This window comes from Arachis ipaensis, chromosome B08 (assembly GCF_000816755.2).
Source record: "Arachis ipaensis cultivar K30076 chromosome B08, Araip1.1, whole genome shotgun sequence".
NCBI lineage: Eukaryota > Viridiplantae > Streptophyta > Magnoliopsida > Fabales > Fabaceae > Arachis > Arachis ipaensis.
The window spans coordinates 94,601,911-94,618,627 of NC_029792.2; the positions used below are offsets into that span (position 1 = coordinate 94,601,911).

The window sequence follows — 16,717 nt, forward strand, 5'->3', positions numbered from 1 at the left end:
CTTCCAAATCAAAGAATGATGCTTCTTGATTCTCGCCTATACCACGGAGACCCTAATCTCCCCAAAAATCGGCTGAACTGGTGTCTCAAGAAGTCCCTAACAAAATTGTGGATTAACCATCTGACAAACACCCGCGTCTACTTGGGTTCGTGTGAATACGTGACTGGAAAGTACGGACCAATAGCTACGTTTATGCATCTCTTAGACGGCTAATCCATGACTTCGTTGGGGACTTCTCGAGACACCAGTTCAGCCGATTTTCATGGAGATTAGAGTCTCCGTGGTATAGGCTAGAATCCTAAGAAGCAGCATCCTCTAATTCGGAAGATTTGACCTTGTCTATGGCATTTTGAGTAGGATCGCCAAGAGAATGGACTACTATGTGCTTCACCCTTCGTCAGATTGGATGATCACGGCCAATGGCGTTCAATCTATAGCAGAGGAGATCAATGACCATGGCCTATGGCGTTGATCACATACAGCCTGCCATAGAAGAAGTCATTTACAAGTAGAGAAGTCAATAATGCCAGAGTTAGTTCAGAAAGGCAAAGCAACTCCAGTCCTCAACTACATTCCTATTCTTATAATTGAACATTGTAATTCCATCTTTCAAATTTACAACCTTCTGATCTGCCTGACTAAGACCTGCAAGATAACCATAGCTTGCTTCAAGCCAACAATCCCCGTGGGATTGACCCTGACTCGCTCAGGTATTACTTGGACGACCTAGTGCACTTGCTGGTACAACAGTACGAAAGTATGGGGATTCGTGCTACCACAATGCTAGCTTATCCAAATCTCATCTTTCGCCTATGCCAAGAGGCTAAGGTTATGATCCTATCGGATAACTTTATTCCAGTGATAATTCCAATTACCAAGCAGGTGATGGAGAGTTCCAAGATAGAAGAGGATCAACCCAAAAGGAAGGCACCTGAACCTCCGCAAGAGATCCCTCCAATTGAGTATTGGGACCAGCTGAAGGTGTCTATAATACACTTGTAGAGCACTTTAGATAAGCTCAGAAAGGAGCAGAGAGATCAGACTAGCATGTTTTGCAAACTGATAAAAGAGCAAGAGAAGGAAGAGCGTGAGATAGAGGAGTTGAAGTGCCAGAAGCTCTCCCTTGAAGAGCCAGGCGTCCCTCAACCTGAAGAGCCATGCGTCCCTTAACCTGAAGAGCCCAGAGCCTCTCAAGCTGAAGGTTGTTGAGTCTTAACCCTGTGACTATTCCTATTACTGTCTCACATATTTTCATCCTAATTTAGAGTTGCATGATCACTAGAAATATTTAAGTCTTTATTTTTATTTCATTTTATATCTTTTAATTTTTAGGATTACATAAGCATTAGTAGTAATTAGTTAATTTTTATTTTTCCAATTAGCTATAAATTATTCCTCTTATCATTGTTAAACAATGAATAAAATAGTAGATTTTTTTAGAAGAAGTAAATATGCATAAACTTTTGCGTTTTCCAATAAAGAATGGTTAATTATTTTGATGTGGTGTTACTGCTTTAGTTTCTAAATGCATGAATAAATAGTGCATATTTGAAGTTAGAATTTTATGATGCTAGCTCTTGAAAGAATGAAGAAAAAGGAAAAGTATTATTGATGATTTGAAAAATCCAAAAATTGATTCTTGAAGCTGAGCTTCATTGAAACTAAGCTTCATTGAAAACTCTAGAATTTATTGCATCTTACTCTTCTTTCCATCCTATTTTATTTTTAGTTGCTTGGGAAAAAGAAACAGTTTAAGTTTGGTATTGTGATGAGCGGATATTTTATACACTTTTTGGCATTATTTTCATATAGTTTTTAGTATGTTTTGTTTAGTTTTTATTAAGTTTTTATAGGTTTTAGTGTTAAATTCATATTTTTGGATTCTACTTTGAGTTTGTGTGTCGGAAGAGCTTTTCTAGAGCTACAGAAGTCCAAATGGAGTATTCTCAAGGGCTATGCAAACCTTACTTCCAGAGCTTTCCAGAAATGTATAATAGTTTATTCTTTACTTCGGATTAGAAAGTCCAAAACTGGCATCCAATGCCAGCCTCCTGCCCCCTTCCAGGCGTCCAGCGCTCAAGGAGCAGAGCTCAGCGTCCAAACGCCTAGAGAGGACCTCCTAGCCAGTGTTTCACACCCTAGAGGCCTCCTAGTACGTGGATCTCATCAAAATTCATCCCAAACACTCACCAAGTGGGCCCCAAAAGTGGATTTTAGCACTAAAAGACTGTTTTACCCTTACTAGTCATTGTTTAGTATTTAAGGGATTAGATTTATGTTATTCGAACACTTTCACAACACCTTTTACCATATTTTCGAATTCACCATTGTATTTCCTTTCAGTATGAGTTTCTAAACCTCCTAGATTAAGGGGAGGAGCCCTGCTGAGTCCTATGAAATAATAAAAGTATTACTGTTTCTTTTTCGATCCGTGTGTAATTAATTTTAAGATGTATATTCGTACTTCAACATGGTGAATAGGATGATCAGTGACAATCAGCTCTGTTTATCATACTAAGATGAACGTGCGTGACAAACACTTGCGTCTACTTGGGTTCGTGTGAATACTTCAGTGTAAAGCACGAACCACCAGCTTGATCATCTTTCAGACGGCTAATCCACGATTTTATTGGGGACTTCTCGAGACACCGGTTCATCCGATTTACTGGGAAATTAGGGTCTCTGTGATAGAGGCTAGAACCCAAGGATGCAGCATTCTCTAATCCGGAAGATCCGACTTTGTCTGTGGCATTTTGTGTAGGATCATTAAGGAGAATGGACTGTACGAGCTTTACCCTCAAGCAGAGATGGATCCCACTAACTCTGGGGTTCAGATCCGGCAGAGTATTGACGACCTCTCAATAAAGGCGTTAATCACTTACAGCCTGCCATTGAAGAGATCACTCACAAGCAAAGAAGACAGTAATACCGAAGTTAATTCAGAAAGATAAAGCAACTCCAATCCTTTACCTTATTCCTATTACTGATTTTAATTTATACAATATTCCTATTATTCATTGCCCTTAGATCAATCCAACTGAATTCTGAATCTGCCTGACTAAGACCTGGAGGATAACCATAGCTTGCTTCAAAGCACAATCCTCATGGGATCGACCTTGACTCGCTCAGGTATTTCTTAGACGACCCAGTGCACTTGCTGGTACAGCTGTACGAAGGTGTGGAGATTTGATAGACTACTATTTTATGGTTTATCCTGTACTCAATTGAGTAGTTTTATCAAGCCTTTGCACGCTTATTCATACAATTGCATAATTTAACAATTCCTTCCTAGTTTTGTTCTATAATTGAAAACTTGCTTCCTAAGCCTTTAAATTGTATATTTTCAATTTCCCTTTATACCATTTGATGCCGTGATCTGTGCGTTGAGTATTTTCTGGCTTTATAGAGTAAGAATGGCTTAGAGGATGGAGAGGAAGCTTGCGTAAATGGAAGGAGCACAAGAAATAAATGAAACAACCAGCGAGGAGCGACGCACACGCATGGCTCACGCGTGCGCGTGAATTGGAGTTCACACGGCAACTCGTGCGCGTGCCTGACACGTACGCGTGACAAGGAAAATCGCCAAACGACCCGCACGCGTGACTTACACGTACGCGTGACATACGCTACCTGCAGAAATTGCAGAAAATGCTGGGGGCAATTTTGGGCCAAGTTTGGACCCAGTTTTTAGCCCAGAAACGCAGACTAGAACCAAGGGACAAGAGAGACTCAACACACATTCTCATTCGCATAGTTTTAGATTTGAGGTTAGAATCTTAGAGAGAACTCACTCTCCTCTAGGTTTTCTTCACATTTATAGTTTTTAGAGTTTTATGCTTTTGCTTTGGATATTGAGAAGAGTTACTACCTCCATTGAAGTTGCCATTACTCTAGTTTGTTTTCTTATTCCTTTACTCTTTTAATTGCCCATTAACCCTGTTCAGATAAGGATGTTGCATTTTGGGATTTATTAATGCAAATAATTACTTTTACCTTTAATTAATTTTCAGTTCTTATTTTATTTAATTTATCATGTCTTCTTCTTATATGTTTGTGAACGTTATATCCATGTCAATGGAGTAGACTCCTAACTTGACTTGGGGTTGATTAAAAGGAGACCCTTGAGTTGGAAAACTCAAGTGATTAGTTCAATTTGAAGTTGTTGGCTAACTCTCTATTTACTAATGCTAATCCTTCCATAAGGAGAGGATTAGGACTTGCGAATAAGAGTTAGCTCAATCACTTGACTTTCTTTTATTTAGTAAGGGTTAAATAAGTGAAAACAATAACCTCTTGCTATTCCACTTGGGGAAATCCAACAAGGATAGAACTTCCAATTAATCTTCCCTCGGTCAAGGCTTTTTATTCTGATTATATAAATTCTCCTTTAATTTACATTGCATTCACAATCATTTATTTTTCTGTTCTCCAACTCTAAAAATTTCTCAGAAAACCCCTGACTAATAAGATAGCACCCTTTTGTCAACTCGTTGGGAGACGACTTGGGATTTCTACTCCTAGTATTTTTATTATAAATTTGTGACAACCTTTCTAAATTGATAAACAGAATTTCATCAATTAGGAACTGTACTCGCAACGTTATTTCTCGATTAATTTCTTAATTGGCTAATTTCTGGCCGCTGATGGGTGAAAATTAGATTTCCATGCAAACTCACTGGCAAGTGTACCGGGTCGCATCAAGTAGTAATAACTCACAAGAGTGAGGTCGATCCCACAGGGATTGATGGATAAAGCAACTTTAGTGAGGTGATTAGTTTAGTCAAGCTAACAGTGGTGAATGAAATGAAATTGAAGCAATAGAATGTAAATTGCAGGAATTATAAATTGCAGGAAGTAAATTTGACCGAATCTTAAAGAGCAAGAAAAGGAAATTGCAGCAAATGTAAATGGAATTGGGTGCAGGGAATTAAATGAAGCAGTAAATCATGACTTAGAGCAATTGCAGAAAATTAAACTTGCAGGAAGAGTAAATCAGATTGAATCAAGAACAGAAATCTAAAGTTGTAGAGAAATATAAGTGCAGAAGAGTAAATCAAGCTCAATGAAAATGAAATTGTGAAATTGAATTCAAGACTGAAATATGACAATTGCAGAAAAAAAAGTGTATCAAAGAGAGCTTTCTATTCTATCCTACTACCACTCCTACTGCTGCCTACTACTATTGTAGCCTAACAGCCCCCCTTTAATGAAATGAAATTGATGCCTTTATATAGGCTTTACAAAATGAAAATGAAATTGAAATTGAAAACAAATTACAATTCAAATAAAATTCCTAATCTAGCTTTTTCTTGTGCCTTTGAGTCATGTCCAATAGGCTTTGGTTGGTTTGGCCTTGAATGAGAGTGGGTTGGGGTGCATTGTGGCTTGGGTCAGGTGGATTAGGATGCATTTGGTGCTCCCAGTGGAGCGCTCAGTGCACTTAGTGAACGCTGCATTCACTTCTCCCTTGGTGTGCATCCCTCGTGCCAATTTTGGTGCGCAATTCCTTCCTAGCGCTCCCTTAGTGAGCGCTGTGCTGCTTTGTTGAGCGCTAGCCTTTGGTGTGCTTCTCCCCTTCATGAGCGCTGCCTTAGTGAGTGCTATGCTCTAATTTTGAGCGCTGCCTGGTGTGTACGGAAGGCCAAAACCTTGCTTCCAAACTTGAGATTCACAAAAACAGTGAAAAATTGAACATGGCGCTCACTTCCAAAGTGAACGCTAGCTGTTTGTGTTCCTAAGCGTGGTTTTTGGGATTAAAGATGCCTATCACTTGTGCTTCAATTTCATGCCAAATATAGATTGTTATATATCGTTGGAAAGCTCTGAATGTCAGATTTCCAATGCAACTAGAAGTGTATCAATTGGACATCTATAGCTCAAGTTATGGTCCTTTGAAGAAGGCATAGTCATGCTGTTTTGGAGGCCGAAAACGCTCAATTAGTGAGCGCCACGTTTACTTACTGAGGGCTGTTTGGAGGCCAAAGTTAGCGCTAGCGTCTGAAGCCCAAAATTAATGTTCACCCCATACTATTATATATCATTGAAAAGCTCTGGATGTCTACTTTCCAATTCATTTGAGAGCGCATTATTTAAAGCTCTAGAGCTCAAGTTATCCTTCTTAGAAGATGAAGAGGTCAGCTGGCCTTACTGCAGGTTGATACTATGTTCATCTTTGCACTTTCGGGGTAAGTTTTCTTCCTCAGATTTAGTGTCCACCATGCAGTGCCATATATTCTTGGAAAGCTCTAGATTCCTGCTTTCCAATGCCACTAAAATCATCTCATTTGAAGTTTTGTAGCTCAAGTTATTCTTGTTGGAGTGTGAACAGGTCAAGGTTGCAAATCCTCTTTGCTCCTCCTTGAGTCTGTTTCCAACTCTTTTGCCACTTTGGGAGTATGATTCTTCTTTTAGAGCTTTTTATTGATTTTTCTTCTATTATTTCCTACAAAGTTTATAAAATCAAAAGATCAAAGAAATATACCATTTAAGCACAAAAGTATTCAATATTTAAGCACTAATCATCAATTTCTTGTATGAAAAAGCATAGAAAAACATGACATGATGACATGTCATCACAGCACCAAATTTAAACCTTGCTTGTCCCCAAGCAAGAAAAGAATCATACAATAAAGATTGACAATCCAAGGTAAGAAGAATAGCAACTCAATGTTCATGGTTGGCTAGTTTTCTATGCATGCCACAATCACAAAAGAAAGGTAGATGATTGATGCTTCTGTCTAGCTCAATTTATGAAATCTTTTTCTTATATTTCTTCCTTGAAATAAGCTTTTGATTTTCTTATTAGCTTCTCCTTTTGGGTGCTTTGCCCCATAACTTGATAATAAAACTACGACTCTAAATGCTTTGTTTTCAAGTATTACCACTTGATACACAAGCACCACAAGTATTTAATTAGAGGACTTCTTTAAGCTCATTTGTTTCTTTTCTTTATTCTCTAATCATTGATGCTCAGAGCCTTGAGCTTTGAGGGAGTGCTTTTGCACTTGAGCCTAGCCTTGACTCTAAGTGTTTTATTTTCAAGCTTTTTGCTTGCTACATAAACACCACAAGTACTTAACAAATGAATTGTCATTGGTACTCTCAGAGCCTTCAGCTTTCTCATTCTTTCCCTTTAAAGTTCTTTATCCTCTTATTTGCTTCCAGTACTTTAAAGAGCATGATTGTCTTTATCTTCTCTGTATGCATGTGTGGTATGAATAAGCATAGCTTGAATTTTGATTTGTAACATCTTGCTGTGGCATTATGATTACCAACTTGAATTCTGTGAGTTCAAAAGCAATAAAGTATCATGATCATAAACAAACAAGGAATTAAAGAAGAACTTAGCATGTGCATACAAGTATTGGAAGGCTAGTATGGTTAATTGTTGCTCAATTGCATTAAATTTTATTTAATTCAAGTTTTCATCTAGGACATTTTACGAAATTTTTGAAATCATGAAAACCTTGAAGAAACAATTGCAAATTAAGGCAAATTGTAGTTCATCTTCACTATTGTTGTCATTTTCCTCCCATTCTTCCCCTTCCCATACCAAACTCAGAATGCTTGCTCATCCTCAAGCAACAATTAGAACAATGGTGATGGGGTCTAGAATGGACCATGAATGTCTTATGCAATAAAATGTTAGTATTACATGTGTTTAAGCAAGCAAAATGAAAAAATAACAATGAAGGCACAGGAAACAGAGACATTGTAATTGCAAAAACAAGTGGGGTATGCATGATACATGGCATAAAAGATAAGTGGCACACCAAACTTAGTGTGACACTTTCACTTGGAATTGATGCAAGTATCCAGTAAAGATTCGAAGCAAATTTTGTTGCATAGCAACACCAAACTTATAATGCAATCATATATCACTTTATTTGAACTAAAACTAAGCAAATGAAACTGTTATATGTTAAATACAATCACCAAGCGTAGGATCTGTCATGAATGAGGAATTCTTGGTGAGGTATTAACAAAAATAGTTAAGGAGCAAAAATAAAAAAAAGGCATTAAAAACAAAGAAATGACTAAAACAAAGATAATAATAAAAATGTTAAACCAAAAGAAAGATAACTTTGCAGAGGCATTATGATTATGCAGACAAGTGCTGTTGCTGAATGACTTGCATAGAAAAATAAGTGGCACACCAAATTTAGAATCTTAGTGTGACACTTTCAATTAGAATTGATGCAATCATCTAGAGGGATTGAAAACAAATTGTTGCATGGCAACACCAAACTTAGAACGTAATCATATGCCAATTTATTGAAATTAAACAAAGCAGACAGAGAAAGTAAACAAAGCAATGAAATGTTACCTACGGTTGGGTTGCTGATAAACTCCATTTGTAGAGTTTATCTTGTGCTTAATTTAGGGAATTTTATGATCTTTTACCAACATTTATTCAATGAAATAGTATGGTTTCATGATTGTCTCCTAATTTGTGCTTAAGTGTGAAAACATGTTTTCACATTTAAGCACAAATAAGGGATCAATCACAAAATCATGATATTTCATTGAATAAATGTGAAGAAAGGTTATCAAAATGCTCTAAATTCAATACAAGATAAACCCTACAAAGGGGGTTTATCAACCTCCCCACACTTAAACCAAGCATGTCCTCATGCTTAAACCAAGAAAGAACAAAAGGTATCAACATTTATTTAATGTAAACTAATCTAAATGCAAACTAAGCTATATGCTACTATCTACATGAATGCAATTGCTTGGTCAAAATAAATCAATTTCCAAGAATATATATATATATATATATAAGCACAAGGGCCAAAGGTATTAACAACCATGCCAAACCACAATTAAATTGAGCTATTAAATATTTTTACAAACTTGCATGAAGAATGATGATCATAGGTGAAAACATGTAATTGAGCATCAAACCCTCACCGGATGTGTTTGCACTCTATTCGCTCAAGTGTTTAGGGTTGATTCTCTCAATTCTCCCCTAATCATGCTTTCCAAGATTTGTTTTTCTTCTAACAATCGACATTTATTTCATGCACGCATACACATATCATGAGGTCTTTTCATTGGGTTGTAATGGGGCTAGGGTCAAGGTAGGATGCATATTTGGTTAAGTGAGCTTGAAATTTGAATCTTTGATAAGCTTAGACTTCCCACCTAACCTATGACATCCTATACAATTAAGTTCTAACCTAGCTACCCATCTTTCACTTTCACATACTCATGTATTTTCTTTTCATTTCACAACTCATATGCATTGATTTTATTGAGCTTCGCTTTGCTTTGGGGCATTTTGTCCCCTTTTTATACTTTGAGGGCAGTGGTGGCCACCCTGGAGGCTCCCTAGGTTATGGATGCGGACAACAAGGCACACAAGGAGATGCGCTTTACCTATCTGAGTAGAGAGGCCAAGACATGGCAGCAGATTTTCGCCCACTACCTCATGCCGACCACCCACTTCTCGGAGATCCCCGTTGCTATGCTGATCCTGATCAGCTGTGTGCTAGAGGGGAAGGAGGTCTATTTCTCCCGGCTGATCAGGCGGTTCATGTGGCGGGCCCACATCAGAGGATCCTTTCCATTTCCCATCCTTGTCACATAGATGGCTTCAACGGGCCAGTGTTCAGTGGCTACCGGAGGACGTGTCGCCACCCCCACCCGTCGTCCCTGAGAAGGAGCCGGTGACCATTCCATGGGGGTCCTGGGTGACCGATAAGCCTTCCTCCCGGTGCCGATCTCAGGCTAGAGCAACAGTTGAGGGAGCTGGACCCTCTTCGTCATCAGCCCCAGCAAAGGCATCTACATCAGCAGCAGCAGCTATTCCTTTACCACCACCACCAGCGCCTCAGCCAACCTACTTACTGGTTCAGCGTCTTTTCTGGTTCATGGAGCGCAGCAAGTGCCAGCTCATACGTCGCCTAGACCGGATTGACCAGATGTTTATGGCCCAAGGATTTGAGCTGCCCCCTCTTCCAAAGTCCTCTGATTCAGATGAGGAGGCCCATGAGGAGGGGCATGAGGATTTACATGATGAGGATACACATGAGGAGGAGCCGGTTCACATGGAGGCACCACCACAGACCCAGGCTACCCAGGAGACACCTCAGCGACAGCCCAAGCCAGAGCCAGAGCCGACCGATGTGCCTCTCCCTGAGCCTTAGAATTAGCATCGGGGATGATGCTTGATCTCAAGTGTGGGGAGGTCATCCAACCGATCGGCGATTTTGGGTGACAAGTTTCTAATCTCAACACTTTTGCATTCCATTCTAGGTTTTTAGGATTTTTACTTGCATTTTCTTATTTTCGCATACATATACACAATAAGCTTAGTCAAAATAATGGAATTTTTCAAGATTTCTATCTATAGGGAACCTCAATTGATTTGAGTGAAAACCTTTCATTAAACTTGCCTAAACTATATATATATTGTGGAACATGATTTTTGAGCTAAGAACACAAGCAAGTGAGATTTGAGCCTAATGGTGTGGTTACATCTTATAACCACTTATTTTTCCTTCTTGTGTGCATTATTTTCTTTCTATGATTATAATCTTTGATTTGTTTGATTCTTTATGTCCATTATTTTGTGTATTTATGCATTTATGTGATTGAGGCCATCATTTCATTTAGCTTACTTACCCAAAAAGCCTTACCTTTTATCTTCCATTATTAGTCAATTTGAGCCTACGCTTAACCCACTTATTCTCTAATTTTAGCACATTACAAGCCTTAAAGCGAAAAAATAATAAATATCCTTTATTTGGATCTTTGATTAGCTTAGGCTAGTGTGTGTATCATTCAAGTGTGGGAAAACTTGGGACATTGGGTGAATAAAAGGGTAGTTTTGTATTTTGTTGTAAATATTGGGAATTGGGTACATGATCATGTATTGATTAAATGTATAGACCTTATGCATTGATGTTCTTGCATATAGAAAAAAAATGAGAAAGACAAAAGAAAAAGAAAAAAATATATGGAAAAGAAAAGAAAAAATAGAAAAAGAAATAAAAAGGGGACAAAATGTCCCAAAGCAAAGCGAAGCTCAATAAAATCAATGCATAAGAGTTGTGAAATGAAAAGAAAATGCATGAGTATGTGAAAGTGAAAGATGGGTAGCTAGGTTAGAACTTAATTGTATAGGATGTCATAGGTTAGGTGGGAAGTCTAAGCTTATCAAAGATTCAAATTTCAAGCTCACTTAACCAAATATGCATCCTACCTTGACCCTAGCCCCATTACAGCCTAATGAAAAGACCTCATGATATGTGTATGCGTGCATAAAATAAATGTCGATTGTTAGAAGAGAAACAAATCTTGGAAAGCATGACTAGGGGAGAATTGAGAAAATCAACCCTAAACACTTGAGCGAATAGAGTGCAAACACATCCGGTGAGGGTTTGATGCTCAATTACATGTTTTCACCTATGATCATCATTCTTCGTGCAAGTTTGTAAAAATATTTAATAGCTCAATTCAATTGTGGTTTGGCATGGTTGTTAATACCTTTGGCCCTTGTGCTTATATATATATATATATATTTTTTCTGTGATTTCAGGTATTTTCTGGCTGAAATTGAGGGACTTGAGCAAAAATCAGATTCAGAGGTTGAAGAAGGACTGCAGATGATGTTGGATTCTGACCTCCCTGCACTCAAAGTGAATTTTCTGGAGCTACAAAACTCCAAATGGCGTGCTCTCAATTGCGTTGGAAATTAGACATCCAGGGCTTTCCAGAAATATATAATAGTTTATACTTTGCCCGAGTTTAGATGACACAAACTGGCATTCAACGCCAGTTCCATGCTGCATTTTGGAGTTAAACGCCAGAAACAGGTTGCAAAGTGGAGTTAAACGCCAGAAACAGGTTACAAACTGGCGTTCAACTCCAAGAGAAGCCTCTACACGTGTAAATAGATTTCTGCATCATTTACTCATTTTTGTAAACCCTAGTAACTAGTTTAGTATAAATAGGACTTTTTATTATTGTATTCAAAGTCTTGGTTACTCCGGTTCCCCTCTAGGGCCGAGACCAATGAACTCCATGATCACTTATGTATTTTCAACGGTAGAGTTTCTACACACCATAGATTAAGGTGTGGAGCTCTGCTGTTCCTCATAAATTAATACAAAGTACTATCATTTTTCTATTCAATTCAAGCTTATTCTGATTCTAAGATATTCATTCGCACTTCAATATGAATGTGATGATCGTGACAGTTATCATCATTCCCAACCTATGAACGCGTGCCTGACAACCACTTCCGTTCTACCTTAGATTGAATGAGTATCTCTGGGATTCCTTAATCAAAATCTTCGTGGTATAAGTTAGAATCCATGGACGGCCATTCTTGAGATCTGGAAAGTCTAAACCTTCTCTGTGGTACTTCGAGTAGGATCTGGGAAGGGATAGCTGCGACGAGCTTCAAACTCGCGAGTGCTGGGCGTAGTGACAGACGCAAAAGGATCAATGGATCCTATTCCAGTATGATCGAGAACCGACAAATGATTAGTCATGCAGTGACAGCGCATTGGACCATTTTCACTGAAAGGACAGGATGTAGCCATTGACAACGGTGATGCCTAATATACAGCTTGCCATAGAAAGGAGTATGAATGATTGGATGAAGATAATAGGAAAGCAGAGGTTCAGGAGGAACGAACGCATCTCTATACGCTTATCTGAAATTCTAACCAATGAATTATATAAGTATCACTATCTTTATTTTATATTTTATTTATCTTTTAATTATTAAATCTCTATAATCAATTGAATCTGCCTGACTGAGATTTACAAGGTGACCATAGTTTGCTTCAAGCCGACAATCTCCGTGGGATCAACCCTTACTCACGTAAGGTTTATTACTTGGACGACCCAGTGCACCTGCTGGTTAGTTGTGCGAAGTTGTGACAAAGAACTAAGATCACGAACGTGCGTATTGAGTTTTTAGCGACGTTACCAAGGAATGGAACCGTCACGATTTCTGCGCACCACCAAGCCATTGCATTCATGTAGATAGTTGCATATAGTTTAGTTTGCATTTAGATTAGTTTACATTGAATAAATATTGATACCCTTTGTTCTTTCTTGGTTTAAGCATAAGGACATGCTTGGTTTAAGTGTGGGGAGGTTGATAAACCCCATTTGTAGGGTTTATCTTGTGGTTAATTTAGGAAATTTTATGACCTTTTACCCACAATTATTCAATGAAATAGTATGGTTTCATGATTGTCTCCTAATTTGTGCTTAAGTGTGAAAACATACTTTTTAGGCCCTTAATTGTTTAATCTTGATTTACCTTTGATTCCATTAGATGCCTTGATATGTTTGTTAAGTGATTTCAGGTTTATGAGGCAAGGATTGGATCAAGGGAATGAAGGAAAAGCATGTAAAAATGGAGAACTCATGAAGAAATGAAGGAATCGCAAAAGCTGTCAAGCCGACCTCTTCGCACTTAATCGGTCATAACTTGAGCTACAGAGGTTCAAATGATGCGGTTCCAGTTGCGTTGGAAAGCTAACATCTGGGGCTTCAAAACGATATAAGATTTGCCACCAACAAACGCTCTTTTAGTGTCATTAGCTTTACATGTTGTTCTTCACCTTTTTCCTCTTCTTCCAGTTTGTTTAGAGGAATGACCTCAAGGGGGGAGAAGATTCAGCTATTGTCCCCTGTTTTGGTCTCTCCTCAGCAAGCTTCCTTTTGTAATTCTCACCAATGAATTTCTCACCAATGAATTACATAAGTATCACTATCTTTATTTTATATTTTATTTATCTTTTAATTATTAAATCTCTATAATCAATTGAATCCACCTGACTGAGATTTACAAGGTGACCATAGTTTGCTTCAAGCCGACAATCTCCGTGGGATCGACCCTTACTCACGTAAGGTTTATTACTTGGACGACCCAGTGCACTTGCTGGTTAGTTGTGCGAAGTTGTGACAAAGAACTAAGATCATGAACGTGCGTATTGAGTTTTTAGCACCATTACCAACGAATGGAACCGTCACAATTTCTGCGTACCAAGTTTTTGGCGCTGTTGTCGGGCATTGTTCGAGTTTGGACAACTGACGATTCATCTTGTTACTCAGATTAGGTAATTTTATTTTATTTTCAAGCTTTTTATTTCTTATTTTCGAAAAAAATACAAAAAAATATTTTTAATAAAATCATAAAATCAAAAATATTTTGTGTTTCTTGTTTGAGTCTACAGTCAGGTTTTAAGTTTGGTGTCAATTGCATCTTTTTAATTTTCTGAAAACTATTTTCGAAAATTTCATGCATTGCATTCTTGATGATCTTCAAGTTGTTCTTGGCCAGTCTTCTTGTTTGATCTTCATTATTTTCTTGTTTTGTGTCTTTTCTAGTTTTTCATATGCATTTTTAATTTGTTAGTGTCTAAAGTTTGAAAATTTCTAAGTTTGGTGTCTTGCATGTTCTTCTTTTCTTGAAAATTTTCAAAAATACATACTTGATGTTCATCATGATCTTCAAAGTGTTCTTGGTGTTAATCTTTGCATTCAAAGTGTTCTTGCATGTTTCCTTTGTTTTGATCCAAAATTTTTATGTCTTGAGTCTTTTTTATGTTTTTCTCTTTCTTTATTAAAATCCAAAAAAAAAATAAAAAAATATCTTTCCCTTATTCTCTCATAAATTTTCGAAAATTTGAGTTGACTTTTTCAAAACTTTTTAAAATTTAGTTGTTTCTTATGAGTCAAATCAAATTTTCAATTTAAAAATTTTATCTTTTTCAAATCTTTTTCAAAAATCAAATCTTTTTCATTTTTCTTTTATAAATTTCGAAACTTTCAAAATTATTTTCAAAATTTTTTTCTTATTTTTATTTCATATTTTCGGAATTAATGCTAACAATTAATGTGATTGATTCAAAATTTTTAAGTTTGTTACTTGCCTAATAAGAAAGGTTCAATCTTTAAACTCTAGAATCATATCTTTTTAGTTTCTTGTTAGTCAAGTAATCAACTTTGATTTCAAAAATCAAATCTTTTCAAATTTCTTTTTTTAAATCTTTTTCAAATTAAGTTTCAATCATATCTTTTTCAAAATCAATTTCAAAATCTTTTCTAACTTCTTATCTTTTCAAAATTAATTTTCAAATCTTTTTCAATTAATCCTATCCTTTTGTTTCAATCATATCTTTTTCAAAACTACCTAACTAATTCTCTCTCTCTAATTTTTGAAATTCACCTTCCCCTTTTTCTAAAATTTCCTTTTTAATTAACTATTTGTTTTAAATTTAATTTAATTTGATTTAATTTTCCTTGCTTAATTTTTGAATTTTTAATTTTAAAACAAAAATTCTTTTATTTTATTTTATCTAATTTTCAAAAATTCTTCTCCTTCACCTCCTTCTATTTATTTATTCATCTACTAACACCCCTTTTTCACCCAAGAATTCGAACCTACTCCTCACCCTTGTGTTTGGATTCTCCTTCTTCTATTCATATCTTCTTCTACTCACATAAAGGAATCTCTATAGTGTGACATAGAGGATTCCATATTTTCTTTTCTGTTTTATTCTTTTTCATATGAGCAGGAACAAGGATAAAAACATTCTTGTTGAGGCTGATCCTGAACCTGAAAAGACTCTGAAGAGGAAGCTAGGGGAAGCTAAAGCACAACTCTCTGGAGAAAATCTGATAGAAATTTTCGAAAAAGAAGGAGGCATGGCCGAAAATAATAACAATGCAAGGAAGATGCTTGGTGACTTTACTGCACCTAATTCCAATTTACATGGAAGAAGCATCTCAATCCCTGCCATTGGAGCAAACAATTTTGAGCTGAAGCCTCAACTAGTTTCTCTGATGCAACAGAATTGTAAGTTTTATGGACTTCAATCCAAAGATCCCTTTCAGTTCTTAACTGAATTCTTGCAGATCTGTGATACTGTTAAGTGATGACAAGTCATCTTAGCCTATTTTAGCTAGTCTTTTTCCTTAGTTTTCCTTAGAATTATGCACTTTCTTGAGCTACAAGCAAGCTAATTGAGTAAATTTTCATGTTTCCCTTGATTGAACCAACCATATATGAATTCATGCCATTTCATGAGGTTTTGTGCTATATTTGTTGCATATTATGAAAGAATGAATATCTCATGATTTTGAGCATAGCTTTGATTAGTTTGGTTGATTAATGATAGGTGAAGAAAGCTTGGAGAAAGGTTGACGCAAAGAGGAATGGCTAGAAGTGAAGAATGGAAGTTGATCCTGGAGGCATGAAGTTAGCCCCAACGTTAGCCCCCTAACTTGGAGGCTAACGTTGGCGCCACTAGCACTAAGCAAGGCCAACGGTAGGGTCAAAGTTAGACCCCTAACGTTGGCACCAACGTCCAAACCAGAGAATTATGCTTGCTGCTATGAAAAGTTAGGGTCAACGTTAGACCCCTAACTTTGGCCCTAACGTTGGGACCAACTTTGGCTAACTTCAAAACCGGTTCAATTGGTTCACTTCGGTTCTTCTTCAAACTTCAAGAGCAATCAACCAAGGCCTCTTTCAACCCAATTCCACCAAGAACAAAGGCCCAACTCAAGGCTTGAAGATCATTTTGGAAAGTGTATAAATAGGATAGAATTCAAGTTATTTGGAGAGCTTTCCTTTTAGAATTTTCATAATAGTTTTCGGAGAGCTTTTGAACTTGAGTGAACTTTAATTTCTTTGTTTCCATTGCTTTAAAATTTCATTTTACTTTTGTCTTGGATCTTGGAT

General features: G+C 37.0%; 1 long non-coding RNA gene across 1 annotated transcript; it reads left to right on the forward strand.

Annotated features, from left to right (window-relative positions):
- On the forward strand, positions 8,536 to 16,274 carry LOC110265639. The gene is made up of 3 exons (XR_002351814.1): positions 8,536 to 8,545; positions 9,630 to 9,632; positions 16,197 to 16,274. It is a non-coding gene; the product is annotated as an uncharacterized LOC110265639 (long non-coding RNA).